Here is a 25,009-nt window from a genome sequence, read left to right on the forward strand (position 1 = left end):
TTTTTTTTTGCTTTGGGGTATTTATTTTGCTTTGGAGAAAGGTACAGGCTAATTGTTTATTCCTCAACTGGCTTATTTCATTTAATCATTTATGAAAATTATTTCCTTAGTTGACAAGCCTGAAGATTTAGGCACAGCCTCACCTCATCATTTCAATATTTCTTACCATGACACCACCGGTAGAATGTGTCAAGAAAATAACACGCAGCCCCGCATGTTCTGAAAATGTGCAGCAAAGTGAAGCAAGCATTCTCACACCATCACACTGTACTTTTGGAGGCAAGTTTTTTGAGAAATATAAATGAAAAACCTCCAACCAGAAAGCACAGGGAATTCCAGAGTTCTGCCCCCAAAATTCCCTGAGTGTCATCCCAATTTGCATAAAATGAGAATTTTAAAACAACAATAATGAAAACCAAATGTTATGCATCAAATCAATTTCAAAAGTCTGGGAAAGAAAGGAGGAGTCTTCTTTTTCTTTTTTTACTATTTTTTTTTCCCATTTGAGTGTGTTCTGCCCAAGATCTCAGGATTCTAGGAACCATGAGATGTTTCTGTTAAACAAACAAAACTCATTCTAGATGCAGCAAGGGAACAAAGAAATCTTTTTTATTTGTTGTGATGAAATTCAAACAGGATTGAAAGAGACTAAGAGAGGAAAGAGATATTTCTTTCCCGAATTGCTGCCTTTGGGATCATAATTTGTTTTCCCTTCATCTGTAGCAACTTCCTCCCCCAGGGCTCTTCCCTATGACACCTACTCAGCAAATAAAACTGAAAACCTGATTTGCCACAACACCTAGGAATTGGAGAAGGTAAACTGTACCCACTAGCTGTGTTAGAAATAAGCTGATTGGCAAATGTGTGTCTTCTAAGACAGCATGATGTCCAGTGCTATAGAAAACAGAGTTGTTTAAAAACTGGTCCTTATTCTGAAAGAACTTATGTACTTTGATGGGAAGAGATGATCACAAATGAAACACGAGTGAGCAAAATTAAATGATGTTCACTTACTGTGTTTTATAGCATATACTGTAAAAGGGAAAAGGTTTCAGGAGAAAAAGTGAACATTATTTGTAGGTAGAATCCTGCTCATTAAATTCCTTAACCTCAACCTACATCATCACTAAATCCTGCTCCAAACCTGGAAGCTTCCCTGCTGAACCACTTGGCTCCTCACTTTGGTATTAAAGTCATCCTTACTAGCTTCCAACTCCAATAAACAGAAATGTACTAATAAACTACCCCAAGCAAAGTACTTGCTCTGTTTAGAGATCCCAGAAATCACTAATAAGCCAGTACGCTTCAATGGCATTTTCCTTCAGTCTTTGGATGTTGGCTGCAGCAGAAGGGAAGCATGTGACCTTGAGCAGGACAATTTCTTTAGCCAGAGCAAATATTGCACAGGACTGAGGCTGAGGTTTCTGCATACAGCACTACCAACAGAGAAATAAGTCCTCCAGTATTGTCTTAGGCTGTTTTGTGTTGCTATTATAAAATACCTGAAACTGGACGACTTGTAAAGATAAGAGATTTCTTTCACTCACATTCCCGGAGACTCAAGAACATGGTGCCAGCACCTGGTTGGCTCTAGTGAGGGCCTTGTGGCAGACGGTATCATAATGGTGGGAGCTCATTCAAGAAAGAGGTCACGTGATGAGACAAGAAGCAAAAGAGGGAGCTAAGGGAACTTTCTTTATAAAAACCCATTCTTGCCAACACAATACTCTTTGAAAGATCAGCATTAACCTATTTTGAGGGTGGTGCCCCCATGACCTGATCACCTTCCACTAGACTCCAGTTCCCTAAGGCTCTATCACCATTCTGGAACCAAGCTTCCAGCATAGGAACATTTTGGGGACACATTCAAACTATATGAAAACCATAGCAAGTACTAAGAGGGATTCAAGCATTATGTCACAGCATCTACAGTTTCTCCTTTCTACTGAGGGGACCCACTACTTTAAGTTCTAGAAGCATCTACACTAGGATTCCACAGGGAAAGAGAGTAGAGGAAGGGTTGAGAGTCTCCCTGGGGAACTTAGAATAGAGGTGTTAGTAGGAAAAGCTGTACCTCTGCCCATCACAGCTGGTTTCAGGGTCACAACTGATTTCCATCATGCCATTCCTCTTCAACCACTGGAAATTGTCCTCCCTCGTGGCGAGCACCTATGCTAGCTCTGGTGGCCCGAAGTTGGCATTACCCAGTTCTTCATCCCTGAGTGACCTCAGTCCCCAGTCAGCCTGTCCTTCTCAGGCAGGGGCTACTGCATTTGCCCATTTATCATCAAGAATGGCCAAAGGAGTATCAGGAAGAATAGTTGGGTGACATTGCTTTCCCTGTCTCCATTATGTAACAGAAGCCATACTTCCCCCAGATGTTCAGTCCCTGCTAGGATTATGATTTGAACCCACATATTAAGCCATTCCATCTTTGAATCAGACTTTGACCTCATTCATCAGCTGACTGTTAGCTATCCCCAAATGCTTATAGGAGTGACATAGGGACTTGCTTATTCATCTGCTTATGTCCTCTGCCCCTGCTTATGCTCCATCCCTTACATGGTGGCATGTGCTTCCATCTTGCAATGGATGGTTGCTGCCCAAATTTATGACTTGGTGGGTCTGACAGAACCCCACTCTTGATGAAGTTCTGACTCTGTATTCATTTGGTGTCTCATGATCATTCCATTGCTACCACGGCTCAGCTTCGAATGCCAGAAGCTGTTATTTGAAATACATACAAGTATTTGCTAGCAATCACATGGTCTTGCTCCAGAATCATGGGAGTCTGTGCTATGAATATTCCTTGTCACTTGGCATAATCTGAATATGAAGTATTTTCCCACCACTGAATTAGACTATTTGCATCAGATGAAAGAAATGCTAGTTCATTGGGAGCCCCATGCACTTCAAAGGATAGGAAAAAATAAAATATTTAGGGAACCCATATTAGTAAAAAAAAAAAAAAATGATGGTATAAGGGAACATATCTGCAGGATAGGGCAAATTATTCTATTGTGCACCTCTCAGGACAAAAAACAAGGCTTACTACCTGGTGGGCCTACTGAGGTATTGAAGTCTGCATTTTTTCATACCTAGGAATATTACTTCAGACTCTATCATGTACATTGAAGATTGCTAGTTTTGATTGGGGCCCAGAACAGGAAAATGTCCTGAGGCAGATAAAGGCTACTGTGCATTTATTCCTGACACTGACCTTAAGATATAGAAGATCCCTGGCTACTCCTTGGTCCTTGACACTCCTTATGATAAATTCTATGCACCTGGCTGTGAGGGTTAAGTGGCACCACCAGATCCCTGCTTGGATACGTTGAAATTCAAGGGTTTTTGTTATTGTTGTTGTTAATTGAATTTTGTTGTTTTTGTTTTTTTCGTTGCCACAATCTAGCCCTATCTCAAGTATCAGGGTCCAATTCTTTCCCAATCAAGGTGAGGGTCTTGGCACTGCAGACCTGCCTAACTTGAGATCTTAGGCTTCTCTGGAGTTCTGCCACTCTTACAATTACATCATGAATCATAATTTCTCAGCCCTCAGGCTGCATAAGATGAGAGCCTCTTTATAAGCTACCAAAGAAGCCCTCCAGCTTTCACGCTTGGTCTTTAATTGCTAAAGAAACTTTTGCAGCCTTTCATTATCTAGTTCATAACTGTCCATTGTGCTTAGCAACAGCCACACCATTTCACTGTCCTCAGAGTATCTTATTTCCCCTTATTTCTCAAAGACCGGAAACATGTCACCTGCTAGACCATTTTCTTCAACAATACTTTTCCAGTCCACTTCTGAGTCTTGATAAGCACTGCTGATTGGTGACTGGTGGAATTCCTCAGTAACCACTGCATGGCAAATAGTCCAGCTCCCAATTCCCGTCTTCAAGTCTCTCCAGCCATTCCTAGCACCAAGTGTCATAGCTTGCATTCCCAGATAGCAGACTCCGAGATAGAAAGTAGCATGCATGAAATGTATTACAGGTTGTTCTTGCAATTAATACCTACAGAAGAGAGAAGGAATCAGGGATACAATCTCAGTAAGACTTCAGGCGGTTCTGAATCTATCTAGAGTTGTGCAGAATTGAGCACGCCTTTCTAACACCATGGTAACTAGTCATCAGAAACAGGCAAGGTCTTGAATTTGGGTGAGGAGGCCATCTTTGAATAATTCTGAAGAGGACTGGCAACTCACAGCTCTAAGGACAATACTCTCTGCAGCTGTGGGGAAGGACTCTTTTGTTGCTAATGGAGAATCTAGGAGTCAAATCCCAGCACCCATTAGAGCCTCTCTCAGTGTGACCTGGGATATCTATTACAGGCAAGAAATGTAGGAGTCCAAACTTTAGACAACTAACTCTAAAAGGGTGCATGCCAGAAAAAGAGTGTTGTGTTTGTTGAAATTGTTTGGGCAAAATTGAGGGTAGTCGCTGAGTCAGGCAGACAGGGAGGTGAGTTGAGGGGAAGAATTGCATAGTGATTCAGGAGGCAATGATTTCAGTTCCTCCTTTCTCAGATACTAAATGACTGCCAAAGTCTTTTTGCCTCTCTGACCTTGTCTTCTTAATTGAAGGTGAAGGAGATAAACTAGAGATTGCTAGTATCTAGAATATATAAAGAACTCTCAAAATTCAACAGTCTAAAAATATTCAAAAATTAGGAAAAAGACAACACATTCCACTGAGTAGGATATATGGATGGCAAAGAAATATATAAAAGACCATTAACCTCTACAGAAATGCAAAATAAAACTATAATAATAAAGCACTACCCAGCTATCAGGATAGGAAAAAAAAAGATACCACCAAATGCTGGCAAGAATGTGGAGAAACTGGATCACTCAAAAACTGTTAGTGGGAAAATAAAACGGTACAGCCACTCTAAAAACAGTTTGGTAATTTCTTTAAAATAAAAAAAAACCAGACATATGCTTACCATATGACCCAGCAAGTGTATTCTTTAGGCATTTATCCCAGAGAAATAACAACTTATGTTCACACAAAAATATGTACGTGAATGTTCATAGCAGATTTATTTGTAATGACCAAAAAGTAGAAACAACTCAAACATCCTACAATAAAGGAATGACTAAATAAACTGTGATCCATCCATGGAATACTACTCACCAATAAAAGAAAGAGTACTGATATATGCAAAAACTTTGCTGGTTACCAAGGAAATCATGCTAAGGGGAAGATGTCCCACTCAAAATGTTATATGCTTATGATTCAATTGATACAACATTCTTAAAATGACTTAAATTATAGATTGAGAGATCAGACTATTATTGGTGGTCAGAGAATATGACGAGGAAAAGAAAGGTGGCAGCTATGGCTCTAAAAGCTATAAGTGACCCTTCTGGTGGAACTGTTCTGTATTTAATTGTAGTGGTGACGTATGAATTTATACATATGATAAAATTACATAAAATTAAATATGCATACATAAAAACACAATGACTGTATGTAAAATTAGTGAAATCTGAGTGGGATTGGTAGATTCTATCAAGGTCAATTTCCTGGTTGTGATACTGTGCTAGAGTTATGCAAGTCATTGCCAATTGGGAGACATGGGACAAAGGGTATTTGTAATATTTCTTACAACTACATGTAAATCTGATGATATCAAACTAAAACCACTTTTAAAATAAACTGATATCAGAGGAGCCTTTAAAGTTGTAGATCATAAATAAGTAAAGTCGTCATCACCCTTCAGCTCCAACAATGACAGTGTTGATTGGGCAGTGATTCATTTTAAAAATGCATTGTAATTACCTATTGTGAGCAAAGCCTTGTGCAGAAACCTGGTCACACAGCAATGAACAGGATAGGAGCGATCCTTGCCTTCACAGAACTTACAGCTTCGAGAGAAAGTCAGACATTAAACAAATGATTACCCAAGCAATACAATTACTACTGTCTGATCCTGTCTAGGAGGTTAAGAAAGAGTTCCCAGAAGAAGTGGGATTTAAGGTGGAAAGAGAAAGAACAGGAACTACTTAGGGATGGAGGAGGAGGTACCTCCAAGAGGAGGAAATACACTAGACATATGCTTATATGTCTTGAGCAAAATGGCTGAGGGGGTGGTACAAGAGGCTGAAAATGAGTCTGGATCATGTGCAGCCTCCAAGGCCACAGGGGACACTTTAGCTCAAAAGCAATGAAAAGATAGGGAATGGTTTTTAGGAAGAGTGAGAGGTGATTGCAGCTGCAGGAGAAACACAAGCTATTTTAGAAACTTGTGATTACAATAGCAATTTAGGACTGGAATAGATTACCAACAGAGTTTGGGGGGTCATCCTTTCCAAATAAGTTGGCTGTTAAGGAAGATAAATAACTTCACATGGGAAAGTATGCAGAAGAGACTGCAGGGGGTTGCAAATTAGGTCAAAGTGGGGGAGTTAGACAAAGCAAGACTATGGGGCTCTTGTCCCAGATACAAGGCCTTTGAAGTGGGAAATAAAGGTAGTCCTTTTGCTCTTTTTGTCACAAGGTGGAAGTCTATTTTGTCGGGCTGTAGGAGCATTTTCCTATCACCTCTTAAGTTCACTAATACGCAGGATGATAGGACGGTATTTCAGAAGGGGAAGGACGCTATGGCAGCTAAAAAGCAAAACAAAACACTCCCCCAAGCATCTGCCAAGACTTCAAAGACTTCTTCACCCACATCAATGGATGATTATTTTCCTGGGAGATACTTTTATCCAATAGGTGGGCAACTCACAAGGAAGAGGAATGGGACAGAATGGGGTCTTCATTTTCAACAACTTCCCAAGGAACTTTTTCTTGCTCCTATAGTCTCCCCAAACTCAGGCTAAGTTCTGTGTGACTCCCTTTGTTTCACTCCACAATTTCTGTGAAGAACAAATTTACAGGTGCTAGAAATGGGGAAGCTTATAAAAACCCATCCTAATAATTAGTGGTCCGTGTTGATCATTTCTAAGTATAATTCCAATTGTACTTATTCACAATTATCTTAATGGTTATTGAGCACTGCTCAATGCCATGCTACTGCATGTTTAGTGTTTTATACATGTAATTTCTAGAAAAGAAGGAGTGTAAAATTTTATTGACTAAAGGATTGAACAGTAATTGCTAATCATCAGATAACCAGAAAATGACAACAGGATCTATGCACATCTATCAATTAGTGAAAGGGAGTCCTACTAAAGAAGAAGTTGAGGCAGCAGGATTGCAAGTTCGAGACCAGCTTCAGCAAGTTAGTGAGGCCCTAAGCAACTTAAGACCTTGTCTCAAAAAAAATAAATAAGAAGGTGCTGACGATGTGGCTCAGTGGTTAAGTGTCCCTGGGTTCAATCCCCACTACCCTGCCCCCCACACAAAAAAACTAATTGTGCATACTTATTAGACAATCAACCTGGCTGAAGGAAAAATGGGTAATAATCTTCTAATTACCTGCACTAAAAGACTGAAAGACTTTTAAGTTGTTCCTAAAACTACGTAAAGCTCAAGTAATTCCTGAGGTTGTCCAGTTAACAATTGATTTGAAGACATTATCAAGGAAAGTTAAACAAATTAGCAGAAACACTTGAGTAAGCCCAGATATTGTGCAAAAAAATAATGGATCATTTTGATTGCATTTGATGGGAACCACCAGTTAAAAAAAAACCATTTCATTCCACATGGCCAGAGCTACATACTCTGATAGGGTTATGGAAATTATAACCTCAATACCTATGGGAGGATGTGTTTATATACAAATAAAATACTGTTGGAAATCAAAAATTATGTATCCAGTAGTATTTCAACCTAAGTCTTCCATTCTAATGTCATAACTTTACCTTCTCAACTCTTTTCTTTCCATTCACAGAGCTCAGGCCTAAAAGTTAAAGGAGAAAATACGAGAAATCTATTCAGTGGCAAATAAATTAGTAAGCAGTAACATTAGGGATGTTGGTTACTCTGTCACCCAGCATCCCAAGACTCTCTGTTGGCCCATATTTGGCATGAGATCTAAGGGAGAAAAAAAACCTTAGTAGCTGCAAGTCACTGACAGTCTAGGGTTGCTTATTATTGCAGAATAAATCCCAGCTCTTACTAGAAGCTCAATAAATGCTTTAGGTTAAAATATGCTTAGAATGCTGACTACAATCAGTTTGAAATCCTCAGCCCAAGAAAGCTGGTGAGCTGTAATCTGGTACTTAAAAATCCAATTTGGCCAAGTCCAGTCCTACCTCTATTAAAGGCAGACTCAGAACCTACTCCCAGCTCCTCTCTGATAACCCCCTCCAATAAAATGCACTTCACTATCACCTATTGCCTTGGGAGATCATCTTCTCTCTAAGGGGAGGAAGGCCTTACCAGACTATTCACATTACTTAACCTCTTAGTCAGACCTGGAGAGAAAGGTCTTTGTTAACAAAGGGTAATGAAATTTAGCCTGAGGGCCTGAAATGGAAAGTCCTTTTTCCAATGGGAAGATTCTTCAGCTTCAGAAATCAGCGCTTTCCAACTTGCCTTCACCTAACTGTTTAAAGCAGAAATTGAAGCCCTTGGCTCCTAAGGTTAATGGTCATAGTGAGGGAGGGTGGATATTTGGAGGAGTTGGGGGACACCGGCTAGGCTTTTATGTGGTCCCAGTTCTGCTATCACTTCCCATCTCAGTCACCAACATTTCTCCAAGGGACACTGCCATATCTGTTCATTCAAGACTGGCTATATCATTTGTGGAGGTCAGTGAAACATGAAAATGTGACACCCCTTATTCAAAATCTACTAAGAATTTCAAGATTACAGATCATTAAACCAAGTGTGGACCATACTGAGTGCAGAGGCCTATGTCAATGCACTGGCACATGTCCACAAAGTTGACCCTGTGTCCATTGTTTCCAGCCCACTTATCATGAAATTGCCAGCTCTTGTCCTCTGTAACTGACTTTTGGATATGAATTTGTTCAACCATCTCTAAGCATTATGTATGCCTGTACTTATCCACTGGACTGAAGGCAGAGAGAAAGAAGTGAGGAGGGAAAGGTTCAAGGCCTAAATGGTCGTATTAGAAGATCCCCCACATTATAACCATGGCTACAGGAGCAAATTTATTTACTAGTGCTGTGTGCATAGAAGACAAATTCATGTAAGAAATATTAGTCCTTCTAGAGATTTAGAAATGCTTGCTATACTCAAAAGTAGTAGTAGTAGAATAAAACTTTCATGAATAGCTTTTAAAAGCTTATGGGAAAGGCTGTGTTTGGAATCCTTAAGCCACCTCTGACAGTATCCCAACCATACTTGTTCATTGGGTTGAGGGAGGTAGGAAGGGAGTTGCAAAAGGTGCTTTGTTAGACTGTTCTAGAACTTTTCAACTTTCCCATTGCCCTGTATGTTTACATGCATTTCATTTAACTTTTCTGTACTATATACATGTTATGTAAATATTGGATTAGGAGTCCTAATCTTATAACATCTAGTCTCTAGATATTAAAGAGACTAACAATATGTGACAAAGGTAGTTAGTAAACTAACACATTTTGTATACTTTGTGTTAAAATTCATAGAAAAGCAGTCTTCTGTAAAGGACTTTTGGAAGTGAAATGGTAACACATCTGAGTGACACACATGCCTGTCTCACATGTGATACAAGAGAGAAGGAAATGGACAAAATAAGGGATTATAAACCAGAATGTTCCCAGTTAGAAGGCACTTTCAGATATAACCATTGCTACATGTGTGTAGCTTATTCAGGACTACTCTGCACATAGTGAACAACTTAAGTCCTTATTTGAGACATCTAATCTTTCTACATGGTTAGAAGTGTGCAGACATTGTTAAAAGTAGAGGTAGTAAATAAAACATTTTGTAGATTGAAAAAAAGATTGCCAGCCCTTAAACTATTTGTGGCATTCAAGAGTTGCTCTTGGGATGTGGGGGAAAATAAACTCATACATTGCTGGTGGGACTGCAACCACTCTGGAATGCAGTATGGAGATTCCTAAGCAAACCTAGAATGGAACCAGCATTTGACGCAGTCATCCCACTTCTAGGTTTATACTTCAAAGACTTAAAATCAGCAAAAATCAGCAAACTACAGTGATGCAGCCACTTCAATGTTTATAGCAGCTCAATTCACAATAGGTGAACTATGGAACCAACTTAGATGCCTTTCAACAGATGAATGGATAAAGAAACTGTTATATATATATTATTACTCAGCCTTAAAAGAAGAATGAAATTATGGCATTTGCAGGTAAATGGATGGAGCTGGAGAATATTATGCTAAGCAAATATTATGCTAAATATTATGCTAAGCAAAATAAGCCAATCCCAGAGAACAAAATCTGAATATTTTCTCTGATATGTGGATACTAATTCACAATAAGTGAGGCGGGGAGAATAGAGGTATTTTGGACTAGAGGGGAGTGAAGGATGTGAAGGGGACATGGGGTAGGAATGATAGTAGAATGAATCAGATATTATTACCCTATATGAATATATGATTATATATATTGATTACATGACCTGGGTAACTATCACGTACAACCAGACGAATGAGAAGCTATACTCCATGTATGTATGATGTGTCAAAATGTGTTCTACTGTCACCTATTATTAATTAGAATAAACAAAAAATATTTTAAAAAAAGATTTGTTCCTGTTATTTCCTAAAGCTGTCTCTATCCACAACTTTCATGTGGAGGCCTCAAAGTGAAGAGAAGTTAGTAGAAGGAAGATGTTTGTATTACTTTGGATAGTCAGGGCTCTTCAGAGAAATGGATGAAGGGATGGATGTTTGATTGATAGGTAGATAGATAAATCAATAGATGTGGATGAATAGATAGATGATACATATACGTGTGTGTGTGTGTGTGTGTGTGTGTGTGTATGTAATTGACTCAGATGGGTGCGAAGGCCGAGATGTCCTATGATATGCCATCATCAAGCTGTAAGCCCAAGAGAGCCAATGGGTTCCAATCCAAGTCTAAAGGTTTGACATCCAAGAGAGCCGATGATGTAATTTCCAGTCCAAATGCTAATTCAAGAACTGGGGGAGCCTGTCATATTAATTTCAGTCCAAGTACTAGTTTGAAGGCTTCATAAAACTCATGTCCCAGCTCAACAAGAGTCAGTCAGAGAGAAGAGATTTTCCCTTACTCCACCTTTTGGTTCTCCTTAGGTTTTCAATTAATTGGATGAGGCCCACCCACATCAGGGAGGGCAATCTGCTCTGTTAAGTCTATGAACTCAAATGTCAGTCTTATCTGGAAACATCCTCACAGACACCCAGAATACTGTTTCTTTATATATCTAGGCATTCCATGGACAAAGTGGCACATAAAATCCACCATCACAATGCTCTTCTCTCTTCCCTGGACCCACCTCTAAATTCTCATGGGAGCTTTGCTTCCTTGAGCAGAAGATGGAGAACTAGTCCTGCTTTCCAAGACAATCATGAATCAATAGAGTCTGTGACCACACATTGACCTCCCAGCTGCAGATGCTACTCAAGAGTTGTCAGGTTGATCCACTTTCTATGCCCTTGGGCACCTTCCTCTAGTCAGTGCAGGGCATCAACCCTTTTGGCTTCAGAGATGGTTTATCTTGGCTTTTTCTGAACCGAATAGCTTGATGTCTCTAGCCCAGCAGCAAATCTAGATAGACCATTCATTCTCTATCTCTCCAAATCTAGATAGACCATTCATTCTCTACCTCTCCACTCCCAACATATAAATATTTCCATAGCAACTTTGTGATAACAGAATACTTTACATTTTTTAATTTTATTTTTGGTCATTCCATTCATTTGTAATACTGAGAATACAGCTAACCCATCAGACAGGAAGAGTCACAGTAGTAGGCCACTGGGGCATCTGGCAAGAAATGGAGAGTTAGGGCCTCAGAGCTTGATTTTCAGTTTTTCTTCCTATTCTTGACAAAGGAATAGTGTTGCTTCTCCCTGTGGCTCTTGGCTGCAGTTGCCTGTGGGAGGCAGGAGGGAAGAGTTGGGTTGGGTTTTGGAATGACATCTGCTCAAATTCATCGCTAACTTATTTTATTTCCTAAGACACGTTTCTTAATGCTCCTCTCTGGTCCTCAGTTTCTTCATCTGCAAAGTGGGGAGGCTAATAACTACTCTGGGAGATTATTGTGAAGATCATAGATGTGTAAAGCACTTAGCATATCCTAGAGACTCAGAAATTTCCTTATAGCCTGGCTCCTTCTTCTGGGTGTCAGTCCTTGTTGACTCATTCTGAACAATAGGAAAAAGATGAGCACACATTCTCAGGGAGGCTTGGAAGACATCAGGTGTGTTTTCTGTCTTGAAAAGGAGATCCCAGAGCTTGGTTAGCCTTTTGCCTTGTTTTCTCCAAATCACCTTGTATGTTGGTTCTCACAACTTATACCCTTGGGAGCTCCCCTCCCTCACACCTCCCAGGGAAAACGTGGGTCAGCCCTTGGTGCTCAAGGAACACAGTTTTGGGGCCCATCTTAGCACAGACACTGGTCACAAAGAAGCACTTGACCTTAATCCACCTCTGGCAATCAGAAAATATGTGGAGGTATTCAGCTGAGGTACTTGATTTAGACAAAAAAAAAAAAAAAATCTCCTTTCTCCTCCTTACTCCTCTTAATTTGCTATCTTTGCAGAATGCCATCCGTATTGCATAATAATTACAAAAATTGACCTATATCTTTCTGCCCCAGATGATCTTCCTATATTCATGCGTTAAACTCCTTTTTTTTATTCTGTTAAGTTATACATTGCAATAGAATGTATTTTGACATATTATACATACATGGAGTATAACTCCCCATTCTTGTGGTTGTACATGATGTGTAATTACACAGTAAACATAGGAATGGTATGTCCAATTCATTCTACTGTCTTTCCTATTCCCATCCCCCACCTTCCCTTCATTCCCCTTTGTCTAATCCAGTAAACTTCTAGTTTTCCCTCTTCCCTATCCCCCTTTATTCTGTGTTAACATCCACATATCAGAGAGAACATTCAGCCTTTGGTGTTGGAGGATTGGCTTATTTTACTTAGCATAATAGTCTCCAGTTTCATCCATTTACCAGCAAATGCCATATTTTATTCTTCTTTACTGCTGAGTAACATACCATAGTGTATATGTATCACATTTTCTTTATATCTGTTGAAGGGCACCTAGGTTGGTTCCATAGCTTAGCTATTGTGAATTGGGTTGCTATAAACATTGATGTGGCATCACTATAATAATGCATTAAACTCTTAAAGCTCAGGAACAATTAAGATTTATTTCCCCTGGTAATAAAAGTTGAGAAGCCAAGGCCTCTCCAATGATCCTCGGGGGTCATTTGAGGAGTCCATCTGGCTGTATTTAATAGACACCATAAAACCAGCCTCCTTTCTTTTATGAGGCCAAGACATGTCCAAGAGTCTTCCTTCTTTCCATCCCTCATGCCTCCTGGTCTGCAGTGGCCAGCCCGTTGCCTGGCTTCTCCTGCATCTCAACCCCAGGCTGAGCAAGAGCCTCTGAAGCAGAGGTCAGCAAAGATTTTCTATAAAGGGCTGGATAATAAATACATTAGGTTTTATGAGCCAAGATATACCATGTGGGTATTTGCATAACCCTTTAAATATAAATTGTTTACTTTTAATAATTTTAATTTTCATTTGTAGAGGTTTTATTTGGTCATCTGACAGGCATAATCATTTTCAAGTCTCTTGTTTTTCACACTACCATTTGATAAAAAATTTTTTCTGTGTTAAGCATATTAAAGGTGCTTAAATTTATTCCATCATCAATAATTGAATGTGTGCAGTATTTGCCAGGCCGTGCATGCTGGCTGTTGGCTTCTGCTGATTCTTTCTCAACATGCCATTTTTCCTCAAATGTACCGTGGTACTTTCTTTAAGTGAGTTCCAGTTCAGTGGAATTTTCTATCTGGGAATCTGTGCGTCTTAGGTTAACAGTGGTTCCTTCATGAGGATTCACATTTGTCTTTAGGCTGAGAATACTCCCAGTTCTGTGCCATATTAAAACAAATTATTAGCTATGGTTTTTCAAATCACACTGACAGCATAAATGTGGCTGCAAGCACACACAAAGCTGACCTCTGGTTATAAATCCTCAGATTCTTCCTCCACATCTAGAGGCAGGATGGAGATAGGGAAGTTTCCTTTCTTTCAATGGGGAAAGGAAACTTCAAAAAGTCCTGGTGTAAACTGTCACTAAGAAATGTTTTTCGGGATATAGATGATTTATAATTTATAAGAAAGCCTCCAAGCTGACTCCCCACATCCCTTAATATTTTGTGTCCTGTCTGGTGTGTGGATAGTAAAACCAATTTGGGGGGGTGGTTCCCTGGGGGGGTGGTTCCCTGGGGGGGTAGACGGATAACCGCAGAGAAGCCTTCAGTTTATCACCGACTTACCTCTCTGGATTCGTGCTTCCTTGCTTGTTAGTTTGTTTTACTCTTATTTTCCTGCCTGTATCATCATGCATTTGTAAAGGCTTTTAAAAATATTTCACTCAGAATTTTCAGGTGGATTTTTGTCTTGTTTTGTGGTGCAGGGGAGGGAATCCAAGGCATTGAGTATGCAAGTCAAGCATTTTACCCCTGAGCTGTGTCCCAGCCCCTTTATAGTATTTTAAAGATATGTTTTGAGGACATCCCATTCACTATTATCACCTGTGATAAACGTTTTGAAAGCTCTAGTCTCCCCAGTGTATGAACTCAAATGTATAAGTCTGGGAGCAGTTCTTCTGGTATTCATTCCTTTGATGGTTCCCTTATATACTGAATTAAACATGGTCAGAGTGACCACAGTATAACGAAGTGATGGTTTGTCAAGGGCTAAGTCATAACAGGTACTGCGCTTTCTGTTTGCTCTTTCTCAGATCACTCACTAGGATAGAAGCCAGCTTCAGGAAACTCACCTGTAAAGAGACTGGTGATTTCTGGAACTGAGACCCATCAAAGCCACATGAGTGACTAGATAACAGATTCTTCAGCCTCACTCAAACTTCAGATAACACAATCCAGGCCAATATCTTGTCTACAACTTTATGAGCAACTCTGAGCTAGACTGACCCAGCCAAGTGGCTCCTGAATTCCTGAGCTTCAGAAACTATGAGGTAATAAATGTTTGGTATTTAAAGCTGCTAGGTTTAGGGGGAAATTGCACAGCAATAGATACCAAATATAAATTCTTTCTGCCCTGAGATGAGTGGAGAATTCCAAACATTTTAGAAATATTTTATGACAGTCTGTCGAGAAGTTCCTCATTAAATTGTGTAAGTGTCAAGTAGGTAGGTAATGTGTAGTAAACCCCATACTCTCTTAAATGACCAAGAGTGTGGCCTTGAGAAGGAAGGCCTGGGATGCATGAGATGTGGCCTGGGGAAGTTCTGTCGACCAGAGTGTTGTAGGTCTAGAGCGAGGCTGCAGCAAAGAGGGGCCATGTGAATAGAGAACAGTTGCCCTGGAGAGACTGGGGTCACCAAGGTGACACCTTTCTCTATCCCTTTTGCTCACACTGTTTTCTCCCCCTTGCATCTTACCTGATCCTCTCTGGTTTTCTAAGCTCTACCCATTCTCCACTCATCTCAGATCGTACCTTCTTAGCTCCACTTCTTTTGACTGTGCCAGAAAAGACTGACTTGTCATCCCTCCTGTGAGCTCCCATGACACACCCTAGCTTGCACGGGGTCTGCACAGAGCATGGCCTGCCCACCTCTCAAACCAGATTAGAAACATCCTGGCATCTATGTTGCCCACACCCTGATACCTGGCAGAATATTTGCATGTAGTAGGTGTCTAGACATCTGTGCCTGATGAAGGCCAACTCTGTGAATAGTTTGCCTCCTAATACTGCTTAGGTTATAGCCTTAAGTAAGACAGTTTAGGCTCCTAAGACTTAACTTCCTCATGCCTGTGAAAAAGGGACACACCTACATTAAGTAGGTAAGAAGCTCTTTGGGGCCGCTTATGCACTTGGCAAATGGACCAGCTGAAAGGGAGCAGGGGCGGAAATCTAGCCACCATTCCCCTTCCCAAATCTTGTGGCATCCCAGAAGAAGGGACACTTTTGTAATTCATCCCCACAGAGAGCTCCTTTTGTCGCACACACAGAGATGTGTCTTGCTAGAAGTTCCCTGAGCACTTCATAGTATGGAGTAGCACAGTCTTTCCATGCACAACCTCCCTAAAGTCCAGGCCTGGGGAACTGTTGTTAGAAACCCTGGGAATTTCACAAGTTGTCAAAGTAGCCCAATAGAAAGCTGGTTCCATTTCTCAGACATATGGTAAAGCTGGGAGTTTTAATTGCTGTCTTCCCCATGTGACTGGCCGGTCTTAGCCGTGATTTTGATTTAGGTACTTTTTCCCTCACCAGGATTCCTGCAGGTTGCCACATTACTCTCTCTTACTCTCTCCCCTGATCCTGTTCATTCTGTACTTTTTGTTTGTTTAATGTGTGTTATTTCCTGGCCAATCCAGTTTTCAGTGTTGATATTTAATACACCCACTTTTAAAAACACTGGAGGGTATTTCTATTTGTACAAACAGAGGAAAAAGTCAAATAAATGAACCTTATAATTGGCACTTTAACAAGCTAATGATGATAACATGGCCCTTTTGTTCTATGCATGATACCACAGGTATTCCTTTCTGTCTTTCTTCTGAAGTTTTTCTGCACTCTATTAGCAGCCCTTATAACCAAGAGAAACTATTTATGTTTCCTTAGATTAAAATAATTCTTGATTATTTATATGTACATAAACCTAAAACCTATCTTTATCAATCATATTGCCTTTGCCAAAAAAAAAAAAAAAAGGAAAAACTGCAGTATTGCAGTTTTAGGGACTGAACTCAGGCCCTCTCACATGCTAAGTAAGCACTCTACAACTCAGCTACACTTCAGCCCTATAACCAAATTTCCAAACCATGCTAACTGATGGCACACAATTCTCAAAATTATCACATTCTGCCTTTACACACACACATACACCAATATATATATATATATATATGGCTTTAACCAAAGTTAGCATACCTTTCCAAAGACATGTCCAAAATTCAACTTTGTTCATAACAATGTACCAAATGGTCACTTGTTCCTAATAGTCCCTACCGAATGGAACACCATACAGTGGACACCTCTAACCTGTAGATGCTTCAATAAGCATTTTTGCTATATTCCCTTTATTACATATCTAGGCATTCTTCATTCATTCTTGAATGATATTTTTGATTCATTTCAGTGTGAGTTGCTGATATCAGTCCACTTTACCCCCCAAACTCTGCAGCATGTGTAAACTAGAGTTTAAAATTTGTTCATAATTTCTTATTTAAGCCCAGCCTGGTGGTGCATGCCTGTAATCCCAGGATCTCAGGATGCTGAGGCAGGAGGACCACAGAGTCAAGCCCAGACTCAGCCACTTGGGGTGAACTTGTTTCAAAATAATAAAAAGGATTATAGATGTAGCTCAGTGGTACAGCATCCCTGGGGTCAATCTCCAGTAATAGAAAAAGAGGGTATTATTTATATACAGTCAAACCCACAGGTCTTGAGTGTACCAATAAGTCTTACTTCAGATCCTCTTTTAAAATAAAAATATTAACCGTAAGAATAACTCCTGAAGTCTTTAATGCCTCAGCATGAATTGGATTTACCTATTTCATAAATAGAAAATCTTTAACAGGAGAAAGCAAAGGAAAAGGCAAGTAAAACATCTACTTCATTACTTTCCTCACTGGAGCTCAACTGCAATTATTGATTGATTGATTGATTGATGTATTTATTTTTGCGATGCTAGGTATGGAACCCAGGGCCTTCATGCACACTAGACTAGCACTGTACCACTGAACCATATCTTTAGCTTTCAATTGCAATTAATTTTTTGAGACTATTAACTATTTATTTATTTATTTTGGTACCAGAATTGAACTCAGGGGCACTCGACCACTGAGCCACATCCCCAGCCCTTTTTTGTATTTTATTTAGAGACGGGGTCTAACAGAGTTGCTTAGTGCCTCGCCACTGCTGAGGCTGGCTTTGAACTCATAATCCTCCTGCCTCAGGCTCCGGAGTTGCTGGGATTACCAGGTGTGTGCCACCGTGCCCAGCTGAGGCTATTAACTCTTAACTGTGCAATGTACTTCCAGTTCCCATTAATATTATTGTGAAAATCAATATTTCTAAGAAACACCCCATTTCTAATAGTAATAATAAGGTTCTTCCATGTGCCAAGCATTAAGCTGATTTCTTTATACACTGCATATTTAATCTTCACAATCAGATGAGGTATTTAATAATGAAGTTGAACAGCTTTCTCAAGGTCACACAGCTCACAAGTGGTACAGAACCACACAAGGCTGATTCTCAAGCCCACTCAGTAGTCAACATTTCACCAATATTTACTGAGCACCTACTAAAATCCCATCACAATTCCAGGTATAGAGTGTGCAATCAAAATTTGATACTTAGAAGAAACTATAGTTCAGCAGAAAGGACACATTAAACAAATAAAACATAAATATTGTGAAGTAAATAAATTTTGTGTAAATCCCAATTGATAGATGTTACTATTCCTGATTTGCAGTGAAAAATCTAGATTCACAAAAATGAAATTGGTCAAAGACTATAGTTCTTATTAATAGGTCAATGGTATTGAAATAAAGATTGATTTTAAATGTAGATAATTAACGGCACATGATAGGTTTCTTTGTGAACAAGAATTTCTGAGACAAAAGGAAAAAGTGAATATAATTAGCAAAATCCTTAGAGTAAAATAGAAGCAAGAAATAAAATAAAAACTGCTGTCATATATAACAAATTAGAATAAGTAAAATTAAAAAAATTTTTTTAAAAGTGTGCACATCTTGGCCTAAAGAAAGGTGAAATAGTACATGAGGTGATGATCAACAAAGAAATCACTGAAAATGGTGTAACTTATAACAAAAGGTTCCCAAAGAAAGCAATGCAAAATAACTTGAGGGGAAAAAAATCCTCAAAAGGCATTTTTGGTTTTTGTTTGTTTGTTTTAAGGAGTCTTTTCACACGGTGAGCAGAGGAGCTGAATTTGTGATGTGGCTTCTACTTTGGTACCTCTGAGTCGTTGTATACATGCTTCCAGTTGTAGGGAGCACACACATTCCTAGGGTTAATCTATGGCAGTTGAGACAAATCGTCTTGAATGCAAATCATAGTCTAGTTTTAGGGCCCAAGTTCCCAAAGTAGATACAATGGAAAAATCAAATTAGATTGTGTTTGGTCCTTTTATTTTATGTCTTAACAAAGGGGATAAGGGGACAGTAATATAACTACGATGATTATAAAAACATAATTGCATCAGAATCTCTGGGATAGCGTCCAAATACTGGATAAGCTCTGTTGACTGTATTGCACAACCCCGGTGAATAATCACCAGCTTGGAGAAGGAGCCTGGGGGCTGCAGTCAGAGAACTGGGTGTGAACTGCAGCTGGAAATTACCTTTCAGCCTGGAGGCCTTAAAACAAGTTACTGATCTCTCTCATTCTATTTCCTCTTTACAAACAGGGATGAGACTGTAGCACTAAATACATGTCAGATTTGAGTGGTTTCGCAAATGCTCCCTACTGTGCCTGGATTATTAGGAGATGACAAAATAACCATTTCTTTCCATAGTACACACACACACACACACACACACACTTTACACACACAAAAGGCAATATTTTCCAAAGAAAACTGCAACTGATCTCTAGATGGGGAACCAGGCACCCATAATTGGAGGAGAAGGAGAAGGAGAAGGTAAACATGGTCAGGAAGGGCTGAATTGAATCCAGGGTGTCAGGGTGCTGGGGGAGGTGGGCTTGGAAAAAGTCAAAGACCAACATGCTCAAAAGCCAGACAAGGACAAGGACGTTGGTCTGAGAAAAGGACATATCCTTGGTTTTGGAAACTGATTACTGTTAGAGCAAAATATTAACTGAGTGACCTTGAATCTCAGTTTCTTCATTTCTAAAATAAGATTAGGACTACCTCACTCATTTGTTGTGAAGATTAATATAATTAAATGTGATGACATGTATGAAATGACATAGTTTGTTATAGATGCCAATAATGGTCAGGTAGTTTTCCATTTGAAACTAGTTTATAATTAAATATTGTTGATTAATATTGGTTTGGCTTTACAATAGCTATTATTGATATTCAAAATAAAAGGAAAACAGATCAATTCTTTGCATGTTGAAATCCAGCTCCTTGATGCTATAAAGAGGCTATATCACTTTCCCTTTTCTTCTCTAGAATTCAGGCAATGAAGACCTTCTTTGTACTTCAGAGATAAGTCAGAGCAGTGGCTGGTGTTGGTCCAGAGGCAACATTCAAGCCAGGAGTCAAAGGAAAGTTCAGACCAGGTACAGACTCCTAGACTGTTTATAGTAAAGCTTTTTTTTTTTTTTTTTTCCCTGCCTGAGAAACTTCCTTTTAGATTTGGTCTCAGAAGATTTTATCTGATTAGCCAGGCAGCCCACAAAAGCATTTCCACCCTTGTTTGAAATGAAGGACAAACTGAGCACCAACTGGGAATGGAGCTTTGTGTAATTCCCTAAATCCAATTCAACAGATGACAAATTGTTGAGAGAGCATGACAGACTGTATTTGTGTGTGTGTGTGTGTGTGTGTGTGTGTGTGTGTGTGAGAGAGAGAGAGAGAGAGAGAGAGAGAGACTGTGGGAGAGACTGTGGATTGAACCCGAATGTTCTATCAGCCTCCTGAGTTGCTGGGATTATATGCATGCACCACTGTGCCCAGCAGTGAATTTCATTTGACATTAGTAATTTCTTCAATCAAGGGGACACACTCAAAGATTAGAACGTTTCTACACATGGGGATAAGTATGACAATAATTTGCTCTGCTGATATGAGGCACTGTGCCTGATTTTCCTCTGTCCTCCAGAGTGAAGAAGAGACTGTTTTTCTTGAAACTTTTCAGGGTGATATTTGAAATGTGAACTGAGATCTTGACCAGGGAGGATATATAACTGCTGAAAAGGCTAATCAGTCACCTTGAGTCTGATCTACAGATAGGGACATGACTTCTATTTACTGAATTATCATTCTTCAGAGTACTGATCCTTCTCTCCTGCTCCTGACCTTCTCCAGCCTCCACTTGTCCAAATCTAAGTGGCTTCTTACTCATCGGTGAATCCAGGTAAGCCCTGGTGTTGAACACAGCAACAGCCCTGGGCTCTAAGAAGGGAGACAGCAGATCAAGATCAGGGTGTCCCGATGGCTTCTATGTTGAAGGTATAACTCTTCATAAGTGCTTCAAGAGACAAAACTAAAGATGCCTTTTCTATTTGGAAAGATATTTTGTCCATAGGAATATTCCCCAGCACCTGGAATGTAGCACCTTCAGACCCAAACCATCACCATCACACCAATTCAATGAGCACCTCCAGTGTGAGTGTCAGGCACCATTGGGGCACATTTCCTAGTGGACCACATTTCCACTCTTACAGCTTTGCAAGGTCAATTTACTCCTCTCCATTTTAGAGAGGAAGACACTAAGCTTCAACCTGATCAAATACTTCGAAAAGGTTCCATGGTTGATTGAATAAATGCAAGATTGGCTCCCAGGACCACCTGACTCCAAACCCCCCAGTTTTCTTATTTTAGTTAATGTCACAAATAGAAAGCCATGTGCTCACAATAGTACAGTGGGTGTTAACTCCTCTTTCTCCTTCACCCCCAATCCTATCTTCCATCTGATGGCCTTTCAAGACTTACAATGGCTTCTTCTTAATTGATTTCATATCTGCCTCCTCCTCCATGAGCATCTCTAACATTCTCATTACTTTGCAGTAGAATGATGGTAATTTCCTCATTTTTGACTTCACCTTTCATGGTCCTCCAGTTCATCCCTTATACTCCTCTCAAAGTCATCTTTCTAAGAATCAAATCTGACCAAGCTACTCCCCAATTGTATACTTCAATGGCCTTCCATTATCAATAACTATCATTTTATAGTACTTACTATGTGCTGGGCATTGTTTCAAGTATTTTATATACAAGTGCTAATATTATCTCCGTGCTACAGATGAGGAAACTAAAATGTAGATAATTATGTTTCTTACCCAAGAATACCAGCTATTAGGTAGCAGGATTTGAACTCCATAAAGTTCTAGAGCCTGTGCCTCTAACCCCATACCATGTGTATCATCTGTGTTTCTAATATGGCATGTAAGGCTCCTCATAATCCAAAGTCTCCTGCTCTGATCTTTCTCCCTGCCCTATTCTCCAGCCACTGGTAACTACTTAGAGATTTATGAGCGCACTGTGCCCTCAAACACAGGGCACTTCCATTCCCTTTCTGCTCCCTTGCCTCAAATCCTATCCTCCATATCTATATGATTGACTCTGACTCATTCTCTGAGGCTTGATTCAAGAGTCATAACATCTGGCAGGACTTCCCTATGATCATCGCTGTTCTCTGGAGTTTACACTAAAGACCCTATCTGCTACAGTGGCCGAATGCCTGTCACTACCTTCTGAGGCAGGCTATGAATTCCTGGGTCTTCAACATCATGTACCTTCAGGATGTGGCACAAAATGAGTGCTAAGTAATTTTCCTTGAATGAAAATTTAAAGTAGAATTTGACAAGTGACAAATAAGTTCTATTACAAGATGGGTAGAGATATTTAAAATTTGGGGGGAGAAAGAAGACAATAGTGGGCCAAAGTATATCCAACAGTGTCCTTATTTTACCTAAGAGAAAACTGAGACTCAGATTAGTAAGTTCTTCGGTCACAGAGGTAGGACTGGAGATAAGATTTGGATTCTGACGTCAGTTAAGAGATCCCACCCTCTACCTATACAAACCTTTTGTATTTTAAGTTGTGTATTTAATTTACAACATTTCAATATAAATTGTATAAACTAGTAATTTTGTGGGCATTGTTTAGAATGAACATACAAAACACGAGTCCATTTAAAGACAGTGAGAGGAGAACAGTTCTCAGAACTAACGAAAATCAGAACAATGGAATGATAACAACCAGTCAATATTTATTTTTAGGAAACAGGGTAAACTATGATAAAGTTAACTAACCTCTAATTTACGTATCTGCCATAGATATAGCTGATGAGATGTGCCCTAATGTCAGGCTGACTTGACACAATAAAAATGTACTGACTGGCTAAGTCTTTCCACTGGGACCTTGAGAACTCTCGGTCCATTGCCAATCAATTCCTTGCACTTTGGACCCTTCCCCAGAACACTTTCACTCTTTCCTTCCCTTCCGTTTCCTTCCACTCCTGAAAACCTGACATTCTCTTTAGCTTAGCATTTTACTTTCTGGGGCATTGTTGGCTTCCTTTCTCATTTCTCCTAGAATTGAAGAAGGGGGACACATTCTCATTGTCCTTCACCCTAGATCATCCTTGCTTTTTCTTCTACCTCCTCAACAATCTCTTCTCCCTGGAAATCCATGTCATATCACTCTTGGTCCCTTTGTGCCACTGCGTCTATCAACTTTCAAGTTACCTTTCCATGAAAACTACAGCCAAAACAATGTTTGAGTGTGACTACCTTTTCCTTCTTGAAAAATCTCTTCATTTGTTCTTTGGGCTTTGTGTTCACTCACCTGAAAGGTGGGATTTTTTTGTTTGTTTGTTTTTTGTCTTTTTGGTGCTGGGGATGGAACCGAAGGCCTTGAACAAGCTATACAAAGGTTCTATCACTGAGTTATACCCAAGCCCATAAAAGATGGGATGGATTGATTGGTTGATTGATTTCCTTCTTTCTTTCTTTTTTGGTAACTGGGATTGAACCCAGGAGCACTTGACCACTGAGCCATATCCCCAGATGTTTTTTTATTTTTTATTTTGAGACAGAGTCTGAGTTGCCCAGTGCCTCACTAAGTTGCTGAGGCTGGCCTTGATTTTGCGATCCTCTTGCAGGGGATTACGGGTGTGCATCACCGCACCAGACTAAAAAGGGGATTTCTTTAAGGTCCTGCATACCCAGTCTTTAATTTTTCCCTCTTTCTCTATTCTACCCAATGTCCTTCAATATCTTCAACCATTACCTCTTTCCAAATGTCTCTCAAGCCTACCTCTCTTACTCAGAGTTTCTCCTCAACTATAGGCTAAAATTCCCAAATGGCTTTTTGCAATATCTCCAAAATATCCTGTCAGCTCAAGCTTTATCAAGAAATGGACTCTTTCTCATAATCCTGGCCCTCCCTCTGCTCCCCTTCTCCCAATGAATGGTGATGATCTAGAAGAGAATGCTCAGAATTCCTTTCAGAACTTGCCTCTCCTCCATTACCCACAACATCCCTTCGGTTACCATATCCTCCGGTCCATTACCATTGCTCTCTGTTTACAGTTGCTGTGGGTCTGCCCTCACCAGCGCTCAACCAAACTACCCCAAATAGCCTCACTGCCTGGGTCATACCATATCACGTAGCAAAGCAAATTGCTAGACTAAGACTAGAACATGTGGATCTCTGGCTCAGACGCCTTCTAAATATCAACTTTATCTAGAGAATGGACCTAAATTTTTTTAACTGGAAAGCCAAGATTATCTCTCGAGCCTATTTTTTTCCCTTCATCCCCTATATGAATCTTCCTTAACCAAGCCGGATTTCTTGATGCCTAGATAAGAAATTCATTCATTTATTTATTCAAGAAATATTTATTAAGTTGCTCCATATTAGCCCAACACTGTACTATGAGCTGGGCATATGGTGGTAAGCATGACTTGTGTTTAAAATTAGATGATACAAGCAATGACAATGAAATATGGTCAGTACCAATCCAGTACCAGGTGTGTCCATCTAGGGGCTCCTGAACCGGGTAGAGCAAGGTTTGGGGAATAGGGAGATCAGTTAATCTTTGTGAAAGAAGTGATAATTGAGCTGAGGCCTGAAGGTTAAATAAGATTTATTCAGGTGTAGTGTGGAAAGAGGGGTGTTATTAAAACAGAGAAAAATGTATTCATAAATATTTGGGGTAAGAAGGGATTGACAGAGAAAAGGGAACAGAATGGAGGTTGGAGACAA

The 25,009-nt window shown here is 39.8% G+C and overlaps 2 long non-coding RNA genes across 3 annotated transcripts in view; one reads left to right on the plus strand and one right to left on the minus strand.

Moving 5' to 3' along the window:
* The window catches only part of LOC125617471, a 94,939-nt gene that overhangs the window by 65,711 nt on the left and 4,219 nt on the right, over positions 1-25,009 (minus strand). The window lies entirely within an intron of this gene.
* On the plus strand, positions 19,425-23,781 carry LOC125617472. The gene is made up of 3 exons (XR_007348499.1): positions 19,425-19,747; positions 20,246-20,355; positions 21,104-23,781. It is a non-coding gene; the product is annotated as an uncharacterized LOC125617472 (long non-coding RNA).

Source organism: Marmota marmota, unplaced genomic scaffold (assembly GCF_001458135.2).
Source record: "Marmota marmota marmota unplaced genomic scaffold, marMar, whole genome shotgun sequence".
Lineage (NCBI taxonomy): Eukaryota > Metazoa > Chordata > Mammalia > Rodentia > Sciuridae > Marmota > Marmota marmota.